This window comes from Mytilus trossulus, chromosome 13, assembly GCF_036588685.1.
Source record: "Mytilus trossulus isolate FHL-02 chromosome 13, PNRI_Mtr1.1.1.hap1, whole genome shotgun sequence".
Lineage (NCBI taxonomy): Eukaryota > Metazoa > Mollusca > Bivalvia > Mytilida > Mytilidae > Mytilus > Mytilus trossulus.
The window spans coordinates 32,195,864-32,216,453 of NC_086385.1; the positions used below are offsets into that span (position 1 = coordinate 32,195,864).

General features: G+C 30.3%; 1 protein-coding gene across 2 annotated transcripts in view; it reads left to right on the top strand.

Annotated features, from left to right (window-relative positions):
• LOC134694808 (cardioacceleratory peptide receptor-like) overlaps window positions 1–20,590 on the top strand; it is a 139,684-nt gene that overhangs the window by 13,548 nt on the left and 105,546 nt on the right. Inside the window, exon 1 of one of the 2 annotated variants that reach the window (XM_063555871.1) lies at window positions 9,073–9,119. The exons of the other annotated variant lie outside the window; for it this stretch is intronic. The gene's annotated coding sequence lies outside the window, so the exon portion shown is untranslated. Of the gene's footprint in view, window positions 1–9,072; window positions 9,120–20,590 lie in introns of those variants that run through there. 2 annotated transcript variants of the gene reach the window in all.

Genomic DNA, 20,590 nt, shown 5'->3' on the forward strand with positions numbered 1-20,590 from the left:
GACAGACAAGTGATTAAGTATTTTAACTAATTTGACCACTCGACCACCTTCGACCGTCTCTTCAATAAACAGTTAAGAAAGTGAACTAGTATAAGGAGGCTTTTTTGATACCGAACCACGATGAAACTATATCCTCAAACGAACTACAAACGTTACTTATTAAAACTTAACCGGAGTATTTAGTGACTGAAAGTACAACCACACACGTTGCTTATATTCAATTGCATTTTTAGATGGAGTGTATGCATTCGTCTTACGAATTCACAATATGAAAAATTCCGTGGTACTGAGATTGTAATTGCTACGTTCATAGCAACAAATGTTTGATTAATAGTTAAGTGTTTTTTTTTTTAAAACAAATCTAGTGGAAACAGATTTTAATCCTGGTGGTGGTCAAAAATATTAAGCCGGGAAAAGCCTTGGGTAATATTTTTCAAATAAGCTAGGTCCCGGTCGAAACTTTGCTGTAGAGATTTGCTGCAGAGTACCGGTTGCTATGTTAAACATGTTAAGGTGGTCAGACGGGTCAGGATCCCAATAAGATTTAAGCGGAGAATATCCCGAGACAAAACAATTGTAATGAGCTAGTACCGGTTCGGAACCTTTACCGTAGAGATATATATCGAATAATACCGAATGTGTGGTTGGTTGTAAAATATGTTAAAGGACAACGTTGAACCTGTATGTTGACCAGACGGTTAATTATTAATTAATCTATTAAAAATACGTGAATGCTTGATGGTTGTTAACCACTTAGCATGCAAGCACTTTAGTTTAATATTTTGTGTATCTGATCTTATATTTCGTAAGTTATTTGAAATTAAAAACACACTTTAACACTGTTAAACTGTCAAAACGTAAAGTAATTATCATTTCTTTAAAAGCTGGAAAGCTCAAAAGTGAAAGAAATGCATTCAAACGTCTTCTCCATTTCTTAAGAAATAAATTTTCATCAATGCAGAACAGCAAAAAAATGTAAAAAGACTTCATTCGTTTACCAATAAATTTAAAAGCACTTTAAGCTTGTAAACGGGTCTTTGACACAACCATACTCAGTAGTACATACATTAAGGTGTAAGATAATTATATCAATAGATTATTTTCACAACTAAATATCTGTATAGTAAATCATTCCTGCTTTCTATTTTTTCCTCGCTGTTGTTGTATCCTATGCTAATTATGTATTTTTATATCACTAGAATACTTTAATTACTTATAAAATATCTTAATCTTGTAAGAACAACAAAAGATTCACATGCTTGTGCTTTATAAAGAGTTTAATACCTGACACGTTTATATTATCAGTAATTTGGGATTAAATCTGCAAATTTCCTTTTATGTAATTGTATTATTGCATGCTATGTTTGTGAGATTCAACTTTGTATTACAGACTGTTTTTAAATGTGTCATATTAGACTGTTATTTATATGTTTTTATTTTCTGTCAAAAGCTCCTTGTGTTGTATATTTGTACTTAAACCGAATCAAAATAACGTTTTCTCATTTTATCATATGTCTTAAGGTTTTTATAGCATGTTGTACAACATATGCGTAAGTCATATTTGAAGAGTACATTACAAAGCCATGCTTTTACAAATTCGTCGGTTTCCTTTGCACCAAAAAAAAAACCTCGAAAAGTTCATTAAAAACGTTAAATTCACAACTACCAAATTGATATGGTATTTTACAGATTTATTTCGTAGAAACGAGAAGAGCGCGCTAGTTTTGACCTTTTTCATATAAATACATATACAACATTTTACGCTAAACAAAAGAAATATATTCTTATTCTGCAAAGGCCATATTAAATTGATGTGCTATATAACAGACTTGTCTTCTTGAAAAGATAGGATTGAGAGCATTTTGGTTCCTTTTCATATTTTACGGGCATTTTACGCTAAACAAAATGCATATTGAGCAATTTTTACAATGCTGTTCTAAAGCAATATGCCATAAAACACTACCTGACGATAAACTCATTATAGATTGAAATTCTATATTTATGCCAGGATATCATTGTAAAATATTCAATTGAAAAATCATGATATTATATCAAAAATATAGAAAATAAAATATGGTCACAGTAGTGGTTTAAACATAGAAAAACAAAAATTAATGCTGCGCTATGCTTATTGTCATTCCCTTTTAAATGCAATTTTGAAATCTCTACACGAAGTTATTATATATGTCCCATTCATCATATAAACATGTTATATTTCTACAAATAAATGCAATATAAAAGCTTTCATGATTTCCAAGAAAGAAAACTAAGTAACATCTAGAATAAAATCGTATGGCAAAATGTCTCTATACTGTTAATTTACAACTGTCAAAACGGGAAAGTTGGAGAATCTATTCAAATTTGATATCGATTGATGGATATTTTTTTATCGCTATTGCCTATATTGAAGAAGACAGATTTTCTTTGATTGAGGACGCTGAACTTGTTATTCTGAATTCTGGTATAAGATTTTTTTGGAGAAAACAACTAGGTAACAGACGATGACCTACTGACAATACTCTTATGTCGAATCTTCCGGTTTATTTTCTCATTTTATTTTATATTTTTATTAATATAATGCACTTATACTTATACATTTTGTTTTGCTGCAAGCGAAACCAATCTTTGTATGAGTAACTTACATGTACTAATAAAGATAAACTTGTCTAAACTCAAGTTATAACATTATAAGGTCAGTGTTCGAAAATACCTTTTGTCGCTTAGAACCAAAAAAATTTAAAATACAGCATTTGTTTTTTTCAAAATGCACTTTTTTTTACGAAACTGGTAAAAACACTATTTCAATTTTAGTCATGAAATCAGTCAACCATTTTCTTTTAGGGCGGGTAAAAAGGGGTGGAGTTATCGGGACTTAAAATGTCTTCAACTTAAACAATAAAAAAAAATAAAAAAAAATAAACAGAAACACGATTTGTTTTATTGAATTACAATTGTAAGTTTTATTCATTATTATTCAACACCAACATCTAAAGTCGTCTCAGCACAAGGTGATATTGAGACCAGTTTCTTTCGTGTTGATTTAACGATTGTATGCTCTATGTTTTCAAAGTAAGATTCATACTTCTTATATGGTATTATAACAGAAGGTAAATTCATAAATTGTCCTCAATGAACACGGAAATACTTATCGAAATAATATTTAAAAAGAACCTAGTTCTTGTTATCTTCGTTTGTTAGTTCAGTGACGTACCAGTTTTCCTATACAGCTATATATTAAATTTTGTCCTACGTCAATAAAGTAATTATGGAGAATAAATTGTTGACGTCATATTTTGAATTTACAAAGAAATAACTGGAAAATAAGCTCTAGGCATCACATATTACCATACTGTTTCTTTAAACATGTCGTTATTTGAACGGCTTTATAACTTTGAATCGCGATGAAATTTTTATCACTGAAACTTCCTCGTCAGATTATTGAAACGATGCGTTTCAATATTGACTAGTGACTTTTGTAACATCTCTCCTGTTTTGTATATATTGTAAATAGTTATGTTGTTATCTATGTACATGTCATGCATTATGTTTGTTGAGAATAATGATAATATACTATTGCATTTTAACCTAAATGAATATGATATTGATTCATTGATTACTTGTTTGATTGGTATTTAGCGCAATTTCAGCACTATTTAGCTACTATTAGCTGAAAATAGAACCGCACATGCTACCAACATGCAACTTATTTTTTAACTGGAGGGTATATATTTGTCAAGCGAGTTCACAATATGAATATCCATTATACTGAAATTGTGATTGCTACTTTCATAGCAACACATGTTTGGTTAATAGTTCAGCAATTTCATTTTGTTGTAGAATTCTAATTTACTACAAGGACAAAAAATAAGCTAGTGTATAAAATTGTTCGTACTTTGTTATTAATGAATTACCGTGCTATCTTAACGGATCTTTGAAAAATAACAAGATATTTCCGTGCTATTTTGTCGTTTAATTAGTCTCATGACCCTATACAAACGTCCAACTCTTGATATGTTAATTAATAACATTGATGGTTGTCGACAAACTAATTAAAAAATCTTTACTTTCTTAGATTTATTTTCAAAGGAAAATTATCTTTTGTAATCTATCTGTCTTCTAATCATATCTCTTTAGTATCTACATATAGTCAATACATGAAATAAAGGAGATATAAACAAGTTTGTACGCTATGTGTATATCAAAATCTACCCTTTCCCTTTGTTTATTTAACAAACAGGATTAATACCATGTCTTGACCTCCGTCGCTGTAAGCTTTGGCTGAGGTCACCTATATACTGAAACGTGATAACCTTTCCGTTCGTGCTGTTTTGTGATTTAATTAATATAATCACACCGCATATACACTTTAAAAAAGGAAACGGGAATGTGTCAACAACCCGATCAAGGATCAGAAAATAGCTTAAAGGCCATCTTATAGGTTATAAACACTTGATCTTTTGCTGCGGTCATAGATACTATTGAAAGTTGGTGAAATGCTATTTAAAAATGTTTTGTAGATTTCTTTTCAACTGTATCTTATGTAATCTATATGTGTACTAACAGTGTTAAAAATGAAGAGAAAAGGAAAACCATTCACTTCCGTTTCTGGTATATAACCAAATAAAATTGAGAATGGAAATAGGGAATGTGTCAAAGAGACAACAACCCATGGCAAGTTATTTATTTCGTAAAACATATTTCCGTTCTCCATTTATACTGTAAATCTTACAACATTTTATTTTATTTACCTGTGTACAGTATTATGTTTGGCAGCAAGGTTATTTGGTCAAGGTTATAGTTGATCTTCTTTAACTATTCAACATATCATAGGGGTATACTAATGTTGCCTTTATTTATCAAGCCCTCATTTATTGATTTTGATTTTACATTGTGTCATATATGAATTTTTTTCGTTTAATGTATGTTCACTTGTAGTTACATGTATTTTGAATGCTTTAAGCCATTTGAATTGATATGTTATAAGGTGTCTTTCTATGTTGTAATGCTACACTATTGTTTCGGGTAAGGGTGACGGATGGAACATATTATAAAAGTTTTTGTCAGTGATTTTTAACGTGTCAAAAATTCCATTGGAAGTTAATCGTCTTTCGAAAGATCAGTACATTGTAAGCATACATGTACATGTGATTGAATATTTCTTATTTGACTCCAAAGTAAGCATGAATGATTTTGCATTGTCTGTACTAATTTGACAGATAATCAATTCAGCTTAATTTTGAGTGGATCATCAGTAAATCAACTACGAACAAATTCAAAAATCTTCAAAACTTATTTTTAGATTGAGTGGCCAAAAATACAGCATTTTGTTTTTATCACATTAATGATTTTTTCAAACATTAAAAAGGTTTTGATCTAAAATCAGGTATACTAGTATGCCAGTTTAAAAAAAAATCAGAAACGTGTGCATATAGCTTAGTTTAAAATTTTTTTTGGCATATAGCTTATTATTGCATTTTGTCGTCAATTCGTTTCACAGCTCCATCATATCTAAATTCTCATTAAATGAATCGTTTTATGTTGCTACAACGTAACGTATAAAAGTACTGCGAGATATACTTGACTATCTTACGCCTCCATAATAAAGGATTATCTAATTTGAAGCCTCACAGGGATTAACAATTGCGAAAAGTATTCTGTTTGCTTCTAGTCATGACGATCTTTTATGGTCATACCTTTAATTCATCACTTTGTCTGGAACCATGCAGATCTATTTATAGAACTTGACATATGATATGGACACGATCACGTCATTGAAATACCGTTCCTTAACTCTTAAAACACGTTTCTGCCATACATATTCTTGAGTTGGTGTTTTCTTGACTGTTTTCCTGTATCCCACTACGTATTTGCTGTCTTTTATGTTATATAATTTCAGTCATTGAGCTCCGAGGGGTGACTACAATAAAGGAAAAAGATCATCAATTAACAGGTGCCATGAGAAAGAGACATGAAACAGTGGTGAACGTTTGTCTATGAATGGTGATCAAATACACAGTAAAGTCAGGTCAAAATGAATACCATGATCCTACACCTCCTATTGAGAAAATGTAACGTGCATATGCATTGTACATTTAAGTGTTGTTGTTACCGTTTTTTTGACTGCTGGACTGTACAATGTCTTCTATCATTCAGCTAGTCCTCGTTTTCACATGCTTTATCCTCTATCCTATTCTGTTACCAATTAGATTAACCTTGGCTGACAATATATGTAATATGTGTCACTGGACATTAACTAACAAAAAAGCAATGAATCAATCTACTAATTGATGTCCAATCTTATGATTAATGCATTTTTTGTAACTTGTTTTATTGCTAAATGTTAAATTAGGTAAAATCACAACACTTTCTATTATAAAATGACTTTATCTGAGTTATCTCCACGTACTATTTGAGTTATCTCCCTTTCTGACAAAGATGGATAAAAAATGAATAAAATACTAGTATTTTTTTTTTTATGAAATAACAGCAGTTAATATGAGAAATAAAACATTACATACTTCTCTCGAAATTTGCACATTAACGATCTAACGAATTGTTATCTGCTACTTCGAAATCCAAGATGGAGGAAGACTTTCGAGCCACCTTAAGAAAGCTGACTTGTTTTGTTTTGATTTTTTTGTAAAATTTGCGGAATTATCTTGTTTTATCTATTTGAATGCTCGAAAAAAAAAATCCCGGTAACCCTCATTTTTCTTTTTGTTAATCTTTTACATGTTTAATGATAAGCCATCTGTAAAAGTCTTATCAAATTTTAATTAGTTTTTGAGAACTTTAACTTGTCAATGATAAAGATATGAAAAGTCAAGAGAGAATATTTTCCCGCCAAAATTTCAATGGCTAATATCTCGAAAGCAAGCACGGTGATCTATAATTTTTATTTGCTGTCACTTTGGATTCCTTTTTATATCCCCTAACTCTATAAACTATTGTTTGAAAAGTTGAATATTTTGAAACTGAAAAGTGAACTCCCTTAAATAGGAAGTCACATAAATTCGGATTCCATGAAGTAGAAATATTCATTTGCAATGTTATTCATTAGCAACGTTATTTTGCTTATTTTGACAAAATTGAAACAAACTGGTTGCTAAAAACTAATTATTATTTCATTATATTACTTTTATTAACGATTAAAACAAACAAAAATCATATTCTACGTATTTTATAGTTCGAAGCTAAGTTATTTTGAAAATATTATTGGGATATAAAAGGGTTGACCAAAGTACTTTTTATAAAAAAAAAAACGTATATAACTACGGATTCCTATATAAGACTCATTACTATAAATGTGATGAATTTCTTTTAGAATAAAAGTTCCCCAAGCGATAATGCGTCTATTTGCAGAAAACTGAGAAAGACAATAAACTATGAGATATGGCAAAATAAGTCAAAAATGTTCTTTAAATATCGTATATTTTATTTTGTTGACTGCGGCAGTTCTTTGGTTTAATCATCAATCTGATTAAGCAATGTTTAAAAGTATAACATAAATACTGAACTCCGATACAAATTCAAAAAGGAAAGCCCACGAAATAGTCAAACGCAAACGCTAACAATTAGCGGGTCAAGTTGACAACGACTGCCATATTCTTGTCTTGGTAATCAGTTTCTGAAAAAAAAAACTGGTTAGTGAAAGTTTATGTTTTTTTTAGAACATGTTTTTAAATTTGTCCTTTTGTGTTTGCAGCACCTTTTAGATCTACATAAAGGCAAACAAGACTCTTGTAGATCAACAAACAAAGCACAAAACAACACTTTTATAAAAAAAAATCAAAGTTCTGATTGTATCAGAAGTCATATTTAAAAATAACGAGAATTTGCACGACGCGTTATCTCACGCCATTGACGTTGCTATGGAATATCTAAATTTAGACACACAGACGCTGTATTTTTTTCGCAGTGAATATAATGTTTTATGAACGAGAATTTCTTATGCCAATGAGAAAAAAAAACACAATATTTAGTAATATAATAATATCCTTTGTCTTTATTATGAACCATATTTCGTTGAGTAAAAAATCTAAAAGAGTAATATTATATCCTTGTTTAACGACTGTTTGTCTTATTGACAGAGTCAGTTGTATAATCTCACTGATAATTAACTAATTTGAATATATAGCTGGACCTTTTCGACAAATCCTCTCATTTTGTTATATGTGTGCTATAAACATGATAAATACGTTTTTTCACAAAAAATAACATGTCCACATGCCTCCACAAAAAAATCAATAGCAATTTGTGACAAGCGCACAAAAACCTACATCATTCGGAAAACCTCAGCAGATTCTAGTCTAACACATTCAGCTCGTGCTATTAAACCTACTTTGGTTATAGTTTAAGTGCACACCCATAATGTTTGAGTAATACTATACTAATATGACTATGGTACTAGAGTTATTTCCCCTTTTGTATTTTCAATATTAAGTGAAATGTAATTGTAACTGGTAAACTATAAGTGATAGAGACCTAGGAACATTTGATTTGAGGACTTTGGGCCAATCAAATAAACATTAGTTCAAGGTCGAAGGTCAAGGTCATGTTCTAAATTTAAGTTTATTTCATATTGTTTGTATCAACATTTTCCTATCTTAATTTAATTGGAATGGAAAGACCTTAAATTCTAAACAATTGTTTTTTAATTTCTATTATACTTTATATCTAGAGAGAACATATTTGCGGACACAATATTTAATTAAACCACAGGGGTGTCGTTAATAACCTACTTAGCTTCATTTAAATTTAGTTTACAATATTTTTCCGTTGTTCAAATATCATAAATCGACCAAGAATATACAAATCACAAACAAAAAAAACTGAAGCCGGGATTAAGGTATGCAGTCAGGTCGAGCGTCTCCTGTTATGCAATTTGCTCGTTAATAAAGTGTTTTAAAGCATATTTAAAAATCTTCTCCCTATATCAAGTTATGCAAAATTTACACAAATTTTTTTTTTAAAGTACAATACAAGATATTGTGTTACTGCACTAGTTTAAGTACAATATTTCACCCTTAAAAATAGTAATAGGATAACATGTTTTAACAATAAAATACTTGTATTTGACTTCCTTGCTTTCTCCGGCTAACATTATCGCTAAGCTTGAGGTAAGATGTTCAATTATTGTTTTAAAATTAGTAATTTGTATCAATTTGAAAATATATAATAATAGAAGAATGCAGGAGTTTTATCGTCTGTGTATTCTTATAGTACAATCTACTTAACATCAAGAGAGTACTGTGGCTTTCATCGAGCAAGCTGTTGCTTGCAGTAGTGTTACTTAAAAACTTAAATAACTTAAACTATATATACAAAACAGTGACAGTGTATTTGTAAGTACTTTTAAAACCATATACAATAACACAAATTTCCTTCACAAGGGTGAAGATTTTTCGTTATAATCTCTTGATCAATGTAAATGAACAGTTAAAGTAGTTTAATTTGTCAACCTGTGGTCACAGTAAAAGTTATTAAATTTTCATTTTCTGATTAAACGGCCATTCTTATAATATTGACCAATTCATAATTTATATACGTCATATCTGTATATGCCATAGATTATATAATTCTATAATTTTTAGAACAGCATGTTTACTTTTACGTTATTGGCATAATTCAAATGTAAATGATTGTCAAAGGTTGGTAATAGTTTGTATTAAAACATATAGATATAATATGTTAGATCTTATAATAAAAATGCTACTCCTTGAACAAGACCATGATACAAGCAAAATCAAAATGGAACCTGATTAATTTGTTTTTACTACACAAGTACTGAATAAACTCACCATCAATACCAGGACTAAATTCTATGTATACGCGAGGCGCGCGTTTCGTCTACAAAAGACTAAATACAAAACAATTAAAAGAGTACAAGTTCTTGTCTTGCAGAGGTATTAAATCATATTATTCGTGCATCTAATAGGAGAAAAAGGTCCATTCTGATTACAGTTTCTGTAAAAGAAGTGTATTTTTCGAAAGGAGCACTGATAAGTTCTATCTCGTATGAAGCTGTTAATTTTTTTGTGTAAACATATTTTATGGTTCGTTGGGTTTCACTAAGTTGTTAATAAATCATAAGGGTTTGAATAGATTATAATAAACTTCGTTTATTATGCAATTTTATTTACAATAGAAAATTTAACTGCACATTGTACAAAGTTTTTATTTGATAAACAAAAACGTAAAGTATTTATTTATTATGTCAGAAAATGTAATTCACATCTTTCAGCTATTAAATTCAATATCATATTTCAATATTTAAAGGGCACTTGCTACGAGATGTACATAGAAATATGATTCATTTCATTTATGAACATGACAAGCGTAAAAAAATAATTCGCTTTTCGCAGCCTGTCAGGTTTTGTTATATATCAAAATTATAATAAACATCGATGATTAATAAATTACTTGCTAGTCAATAATTCGACCTTTTTGAATCCGTTTTGATATGACCTTCAATTTAATCCGATAGGCAGAAAGGGATTACACATCAAATATGCGAGTTTAGTCAACAAAATGAAATAGCCTATGTCCCTTTAGTAAACCTGTATTTTCTTTTTGAACAAATCAAATACATAAAACTGTATGAATAACAGTCTATACTTTTGAGTAATATAGATATGACGTGACTCCAATTGTTATTTGTTCATCGGGCATACACATTGAAAGTATAACAAAGGTAAATCATTTGATTGGCCAATTCGATCCACAAAAACTCATTTGTATCAAGGTAAAAACAATGAATAACAAAAAGTTTAGCGAATGTTATGAAATTGAGCAGACGCAAAAAAAGTTTGATTGCACTAGTTTGCTATCTATTTATTTCTACATTTATGTTTATATCGCTTAGCTGACCGTGGTCAGTCGTTTGAAGTTAACGCAATATGATAAGATGACGTTTAGGCTTAAAAACTAACGAAACTATGCTGCATATTATTGTTAATTTCAGTTTTTTTATGATTAAGATATACGAATTAGTATGTTTCAAATGTTAAAATTAAAGTCATAACGGTGAACATGAATTTGACATCCAATATCTTTTTGATTTAAATGTATACCAGACTCTGCTTATGAATTATTAAAATATGATTTAGTTCCAATTTTCATATCACTAATTATCAAAATCTATGATAACAAGTTGTTTTAAGTCCGACGTATCAATATCGTTGAGTAACATAGATGTTGTCCTCCACGGATATACCCATACAATTTATGCAGGAAAGGGTGGAACCCCATAACGACAAGCCGTTACAACTTTGTTTAACTGATTTGTTAATTTTTTACGTTGTGGTGCTACCCAACATTCAAACTTTAGGGGCTGCTTTAGAATTAGGAAAACGCATGTTTAATTCTGCATATTACAGAAGAGCCAGTACTATTAAAAAAGAAGATGTGGTATGATTGCCAATGAGACAACTGTCCACAAGAGACCATAATGACACATATATTAACAACTATAGGTCACCGTACGGCCTTCAACAATGAGCAAAGCACATACCGCAAAGTCAGCTATTAAAGGCCCCGATAAGACAATGTAAAACAATTCAAACGAGAAAACTAACGGCCTTATTTATATAAAATATGAACGAAAAACAAATATGTAACACATAAACAAACGACAAACGCTGAATTACAGGCTCCTGACTTGAGACAGGCACACACATAAATAACGTGGCGGGGTTACGCCACTTACCAATTCTGACACTTAATTAAAAAAGGAAACTATAACATTTTACCTGAACATACAAAAGTATCACGAAAAACAAGTCACACCCACTTTAAAATGAATTCCAAAAGCCCTGATTCTAACATCAGTAGATATTGTAATGTCAAGCAATTTTCAAAACTGTTATTCGTACTTACATGATTAAGTAAGATAATAAAATTGACTACACCAATGAGACAGAAAACGTTTAACATGATGAATTGAAGATAGAAAATTACTTTTCTAAATGAATAGGTCAACGTTAAGTCGTTCAAAGCAGAAACTGAGTTTTATGTTTTTCTCAGTTCATAAAACACATTATATTTATGACAAGATCAAACGACAAAGACATACTTCAAATATAAAATCAAAATATGTTAAAATAAATAATATAGCAATAATAAAAATAAGCAGAGAGTTAACAAAGGTGTTTTCGATTTTGAACGTTACTTATTACAATTTTAGAACAATTAAAGTGTCTATGATAAATATGTAGATTACAAATTAACAAAAACCTAAATGACTGGAAGAGTAATTTAGTATTTAAAGATGTCTGTTGCCTATAAATCGTTAACTACTTCAATCTTAATTATTCAAAATTAATGATTTCATTATCTATTTAAAGACTTTTTCATCCTATAGATTGACTAGAACAAACATATTCTTCGTGATTGTTGGGTAAAAAACTATACGAAACACAATCTGACAATTTTTTGTAAGCTTTCACAGTGTTTTCGACAATCTCCCTCACTTTTTATTCAATTTAACATTTAATAAAAAGCTATCTATTAATCCCTTATAAAGGAAATAAACATCCGTAAACATAATACAATGAGCATTGTAATCACTGATATCTTAACAATATGCAATTTGTAATATCCGACAAATAAATGTTTAAGCGGATGAAGACAAGACTAATCAACACATTTGTTTCCGATTAATCATTTATAGGGTACAACATTGTTTTTTGTTGTTGCTGTTATTTTGTTTTTCATTCATTATTCGAATTGATTAATTGATTTTACGATAATATATTCTACACATAATGATGTACCTAGGTGAGGTTTTGAAATAAGTGTTAAATGTTAGACTTCTTGGTGTTTTTTCCTTACGATGCAAGGTGAAATATTTTGCCCCATACCACCTATTTACCTTTTAACACAAGACTTAATAACTCATAAAAGGTCATTTGACAAAACTAAACCAGTTCTTGATTTTCTTACTTTTGATTTGAAGCCCAAATAATATCAATGCAAACATAAACAAAAGTCCGAGTCTGCCTTTTCCCGCCATATTTTATACATCAAATATTTCGAAAAGGAGCTCCATGACTAATCAATATTTTTAGCTTACTTTGATCCTTAATTAATACTCTTCCAGCTTAAAGTTTCAATTTTGATTCTTCATTTATTTAATTTTACCCTGGATCACCTAAGAACATCTTTAAGTGTTCTTGTAATCATAAAAAAAAATATCAGAAGGATATGGATTAATAAATTAAGACCAAGAACGAGATGTTAGTAATGATTTAGCTGTCAAATACCTGAACTTTCTATTACTTTATAAGTGTATGAGACAAAAAATGTTGACACTACCTGCATAAATTTCAAACTAACGTTTGTTAGGATAACAAATATTTCTGGTCTTACATCAAATTCTAAGACCCGACGTGGAATTTAAACCTGCTCCTCGTACATGGAGATTGTGTTAGACACAGTTCAATGTGTTTTCTTTTCGTTTTTCATTGGTTTTACCCTTTGTTTCTTTTTATCGTTACAAGTCGGTTTTGTTTTTGTAAAGCGTTTTAACCGAACATTCCAAAGATTGTGCTAGTTCCAATTCAAGTTCTGTCAAAGAGTCTTCGAAATTATTAAGCCATCTTGAATTCCCGATAATTAAATTTGACATAAAAAACGAGAAACAGTCGACAGATATCTGAATTTACAAGTGTATACATTATTGCATAATCGAGTGGAGTTAAAATTGAACAATCTATAATTCTTAAACGTTGTGGGTTAGTTTTGATTGGTTGAACTAACAAAATTCAGAACAAGCAGTTAGGGAATAATATAAGGCGACACACTAACTTCAATTTTTGCAGCAATTAACATCGGTTGTATTGACTACATTTGTACTTAACTTTGTACTCTGTCCCACAAATTGGTGGACATTTTTCTTTATAGTCATTAAGAAGGGGATAAAAAAATCTGTCCGGAACCTTAGTGTAAAATAGTATGTTATACCAATGCCTGATAATATGATTCGTTTTATTCTTTGTTCAAGAACTGTCCGGTGCTACTGAGGAGCTTTCAATACTATTGGATAGGTTTTGTCGGTTTCTCGTGATAAAAATATACCTATCTCGTTGTCTCTAATAGCAGTCATAAAATATACAATTATAGAGAAGAATTTCCAACCGAACGACTTTTAAGGGTTTGGACTGTTCACCTTATTCATTGTATTGATGTATACCGGTAGGGTTTTCAAGTTTATTGTGAGGACTAGACACAGGGCTTTGGAGATTTCTTTTAAAACTATTGGTAAATTTAGTGATTGATTATAATTTATCATATTTACCATGTAGCAACATTTTGAGAGAATCATATCCTCGATTACATTAAAATGAAATCAAGTTTATTTCAAAGATTTCAAACTTAGATGTGCTCTTTAGAATATGAAAATATAGTATATATCACACAGTTGAATGTCGTAAACTCACTTTTTTATTCTATCATCATCACTTTTCTATTCGATTTTAGATATGTGCACAGTTCATTTTAATGTTATTTTCCATAAAGACATACAAAAGGTCAAGGGTGTAACAGCAATTATATACTGAGTGCCAATGAAAACGCAACACTTTTGTTTTTCACAAAAATCTTATAATTTTATTTTATGTATATTAAAACTTTGTAAAGTTGGTTTAAAATGACTTTTAAGACCATTGACGACAATTTTACGGTTGAGTGATTTTTTGAACAAATGCGAAGTAAGGGTTACTTTGAACGGACATAATCCGAGTTCACCGCTTTTCAACATACGCACAATTTTTACGATTTTGTCATTTAAAGCTTGGCTAATGTCATGAATTTTCCCGCCCTTATCGTAAGGAAACTGCAATATACATCTGAGTAAATGCCAGGACTTTTTGACAACCAGCGACATGCAGTTTTGAGCATGATCCAATGAAGCCTTTCGATGCATACAATTACGAGAAGACTGAAGTTGTAGCCTCTACAATAACCCAAATCATCCACAAATTCAACCAAAATGGATAATTTAATGTTAAGCGACATCCCGGGGTACAAAAAGCAAGAAACGTTCAGCCAGACCGATACGTTTGGTCTTAAACATATTCGATATTGACTCTGATGGGTGTACAAAGGTCATGAGAGTTCAATGGTGGTCACGTTAGATCCTTTGGAGCAATTTTAGTAAAGCACCATTTGCGCAGAAATTGTTATAGAGCACAAAAGTCTTTCCTCAGTGACATCTAAATGGCCGTAAGGCGTACATATTGAATTCTGTAGACCAAAAATCATTCAATGTTACCCAAACCCGTCAGTAATGGTTACATAGACTTTTGGCACCAATCTTGGCCAAAAGTCATGTGTTTCGCCCGATTTTGGTCCGATCGAGCAAATTTTGCATCAGATTGGAGATGGTTTAGACGATGAAAACCACCACCAATATCGTAAAGTCAGCTTGAGTTTGATATGCGGGACAAGTGGAACAGCATTCCCCGAGATCACATTAAACGTCCGGGATGATCAATTTCACGGCGCTGTCGAGATTGCGCTGCACAACGGGGTTGTAACATGTTTTGTTAGGACTGTGAGTTGATGATTCTACATTGGATGTTTCGTTTACCTATAGCGTCTGAAAGATGACAATGAAACATTTTTGTTTGATATCGATCTTTTGTTAGAATTGTTGATTTTAAAGAACAATTTATTTTGAAAGATTATCATTTCTAATATAAATTTTATTTTGGAAAAACCAAGTGTTGCGTTTTCATTGGCACTCAGTATATAAAGAATAAAGAGATAAGAAATATGTCAATAAAATCACATCTTTGGAAATATGATCTCTTCTAATTGTCTTGTCAACATAATAGTTAAAAGATAAACCGATAGTAACGATCCATAAACCATAGTACTTTTATTTATTACACGTGTTGTAGGTTATGATCCAATAAAAAAACAGGTAAACCCTTTGTTCGTTAAATTTCTCTTCATATAATATGTAATGCTTCTTCAAACATATACTTTTTGTTGCAAATACCTCAAACATATTGAATACGTAGGTTTGTTACTTTTAGAGGCTTTTTTGCTATGTCTGATAACATTAAAACTTTGTCTAAACAGTTGTTAAATAATTTTGTGTGTAATACATTATTTATTTATTACAAAAATCAGTAAATGCGGTCTTCCTTAAACTTTTTTTTAATTTTTGGCCGAAACAGTTGTTTAATGATTTTGTGTATTTAAAATTTATTTATTAACTTTCTTCCTTAAACATTTTTTTTCTTTTTCTTCGTACAACTGGTTTCTGTTGAAATTTGCTTTTGCCGAGTTTTCCAGAAAGGGGTCATGACTGTTCTATTTGATTTTATCTATGTGTGAAGATCATTTGTATGTAATTTAACATAGGACAAAAGGTCACGAGCGTAACAGCAATTCTAGAAAGAATACAAAGATACAAAATGACTCAATAAAAACTCATCTTTTGAAATATCATCTCTCCTTATTGTGTTTTCAACATAATACTTAAATGATAAACTGATAGTTAGGATTAAAAGAAAATGAAGTACTTTTATCTAATATACATGTTGTTGTTTATTATGATAATAAAAAAGCAGTTTTGAACCTTTTGTGTGCGAATTCCTATTCATAAAGCATGTATAGTATGGAATGCCTCTCACAGCAAATCCCTCAAACATATGTAATAAGTAGGTTGTGTCCTTTTACAAAAACTTTGAATTGTCGAAAAAACTAAGGATTTTCTTATCCGAGAAATAGATTACCTTAGCCGTATTTGGCACAACTTTTTGGAATTTTGGATCCTCAATGCGCTTCAACTTTGTTCTTGTAACTATTTTGATCTTACCGTCACTGATGAGTCTTATGTGGATGAAACGCACGTCTGGCGTACTAAATCACAATCCTCGTACCTTTAATAAGTATTGAAAGGCTTTTTGTTATGTTTGATGTCATTAAACTTTGCTTAAACAGTTGTTTAATGATTTTGTGTATTTATTAAAAAAAAACACTATCTTCCTTCAACATTTCTTCTGGGGTTTCCCTGGAAATATGTTTTTGCCGAGTTTTTAAGAAAAGTGTCATTAGACTGTTCCAATTGATTGTATCTACGTGTGAAGTTTATTTTGATGTAATTTCAATGTAGACATACAAAAGGTGAAGAGCGTAATAACAATTCCAGAAAAAAATACAAAGATAAGAAATATGTCAATAAAAACACATCTTTTGAAATCTGATCTCTTCTAATTGCATTGTCAAACGTAACAGACAAAGGATAAACTGATGGTAACGATCTAAAAACTGAAGTACTTTTATTCGTTTCACATGTTGTTGAATATAATCTAATAAAACGCAGTTTGAAACCCTTTGTCCGTTAACTTCCTATTCATATTTTATGTAATGCTTCTGAAACAGATACTTTGTGTTGAAAATCCCTAATACAAATATATGGCATAAGTAGGTTTTGTCAGTTTTGCTATGTTTGATATCATTAAACTTTTGCTTAAGCAGTTGACTTTTTGTATAAATTATGTTTATAAAAAAGAAATCACTTAATACTATCTACTGTATATTTTTCTTTTTTTCTTCGTACTATGTTTTCCCTTTAATTTTCGTTTGCTGAGTTTTTATGAAAGGTGTCATGACTGTTCTATTTGATTGTATCTATGTGTGAAGTACATGTTTATGTAATTCTTCATCAGAAATACAAAAGGTCAAGAGCGTAACAGCAATTATAGAAAGAATACAAAGATAAGAAATGACTCAATAAAACACATCTTTTAAAATATTATCTTTCCTAACTGCGTTGTCAAACATAACAGTTATTTGACAAACCGATAGTAAAGATTCAAAAACCGTAGTACTTTTGTTTTATAAACGCAATTTCAAACCTTTTGTCTGTTAATTTCCTAAAATACATTATTTAATACTTCTGATAACAGATACGTTTTGTTGCAAATATTTAGCTCATATGGAATATGTAGGTTGTGACCGTTTGAAAAACGATTTGCTATGTTTGAAGTTATAAAACCTTTGTATTAAAAATTGTTAAATAATTTTGTGTATTAATATTGATTTTCACAAAATCATTAAATACTATCTTCCTTAACGTTTTTTTCTTTTTCTTTTTTCCCTTTTAAATTTACGATTGCCTAATGTCTAACATAAATTGTTATAATTAAGGTCACTGCGTACTAAATATATTTCAAGAGTACTACATGTATGAATGTTTTGATATGATGAAGGGTATGCTTTAAAGAAAGTATAAGCAAACGTGCTGTATAGTAAACCAATCAATTCAAATATTTTTTTTTTTTCGAATTGATATCAAATACTTTTAATTTTTTAAATTCACATATCTCTTAAGTAATCGGCCTTTTACTTTAAATACTCTTTTATTTCCTAAAATGATATTTATTTTTCGTATAGTAGTAATTAATGTTGTTCAAAATCTTCGAGTTTCTCCAATAAATGAAATTAAGAACGGTAATGTGGATTGTGGAAAACAAGGTTACGCAATAATAAACACTATTTGCACTAGTTTTATACAAGGCCATTTAATATTGTATAATCATTGATCTATTGGTGTTCTACTGTAATCATACTGACGCGTATCAAGATATAAAAATGAAGGCAATCGATAGATGCATAGTTTGTCGGTACTGTATAGTTCTTCTGACTATTTACAGATCTAATTATTGACACAATCCGAGCACGAAATGTTTTACTACTCCGCTGTGGGTCTCGACACAAATTGTTTTATATCATTTAGTCTGTATATATGAATATTCTAGACGTCTCTATAAAATCATAAAACCTTTCTCAGTTTATGTTCATTCAATTGAATCACATAGATGTTTCTTAAGATTCTGGAAGTCTCATTTGCAGAAAAGAGAAAATATGCTAGAGGTATAATGTGAGGATTGAAATATCACAGAACATGATACCCCTCTGATTTGTTAGCCTGTCGCAAGTCAGGAGCCGCTGGCTTTTTTAAGTTAAGTATGGTGTTTTTAAAATTTTGGTTCATTTATATTTTTTGGTGTTTAGTATGAAATTCATTTTTTGTTGAATAAGCGCACATTTCTGTTAAGGGGCAAGCTGAAGAGATTTGTCTCGTTGTGTTGAAGACCCGTTAGTAGTTCTTGGTCTTTTTTCTGCTCTTTGGTTGGGAAGTTATCTCTTTGACACATTCATTGTTTTCATACTCAATTGTTTCTTAAATAACATCAACTATGACTGCACGTGCTCTCAATGATAACGTTTCAACAACACATCCGAAAACAACGCTGTGATCGCCATCTTCAAAACAAATAATATTGCCTTTAATATCTGAGCATACTGTAGCATCATATCAACAACATTATAACATATCAATTGGAAAATTCAAATATGTATCATGCAACACTATCTTTATATTCCGGTCAACTCTGTTCGTTTAATAGAAATGTACGCTGTTACTAATTTTCTTATTGTGAATAATTTGCAAATTGAAGATAAATTGATGTTTACTTCTATAATAATTTCATTTCCTGACACATGTGCGTCGGTCAGTAATAAACTCTCGGGAAATCTAGTGAAAGTACGTAACGAAAAACTAAATAAGACATTCTCTACTATGCATGTTTTCGGTTAGTACCTTGTATTTTTTCATTTGTTTATTTATTGATAGTCTTTGTTTACTCGAACAATATACCCTCAAAAAAGTTTAGAAATGTGAAAATTGTTAACATTATATAATTAATCAACGGTTGTAGAAAAAAAGGTATAGTAGTGACTAATGCACCTGATAAACACATACATGTTACGCTCTGTGAATAGGAGGTTTTCTTAAAAATAAATATTTACTTAAGATAGGAAGATGTTTAACACCCAAACGCAAATTTAATACACATTCGGACCATTACAAACACTTCTATATATTTTAACCAAAGTAAACTTAAAAGTGTGGTTATTAGATATATATATATATGGTTACAAATTATCTTTGAAATTAGGATGACTTGTGCCTACATATACAACTCATGAACACCAAATCAATTTAGATTAAACTGTTTTGTAGACTAATGATTGACAATTTGGTTTGAAGAATGTATGATTTATTTATTAGAAGTAATAAACCTAGAATTTAACTAAGATTCACGAAACTATGTGTACTCTTATAGTAGTTATTTTTGTCTTTTTGTCTTTTGGAGAGATTTGTTTCTGCCTTCGCGCCAGTCTGATAAGTCAACCCATTTTTAATAACTTGTTTTGTTAGGTCTTATTTCTCTGTTACATTGCTGTATATGGTAAAATGACATGGAAGAGTGAGTTTCATCAACATGACATATTCTATGTGTCTGTACCAGACCGGAGTTTGTAATCAAACGGTTGTCATTTTTTGTGTTTGGCCAAATTCTGGGCATTGGTTATTTTCTGAATTTCTTCATAACTTTGCATAAAAAGGGACTTATTTTTAGATGGTATGTGTTTAGTTTATCGTTTAAAGCCATTTAGTTACAAGTAGTTTTCTTTCACATCATCATTTTGTCTCTGGTTGCCAGTTATCCAATTTGTCAGCTAAAACCCGCCTCTTGAATACACATTTGTGGCCTTCAGCTCGTTTCTG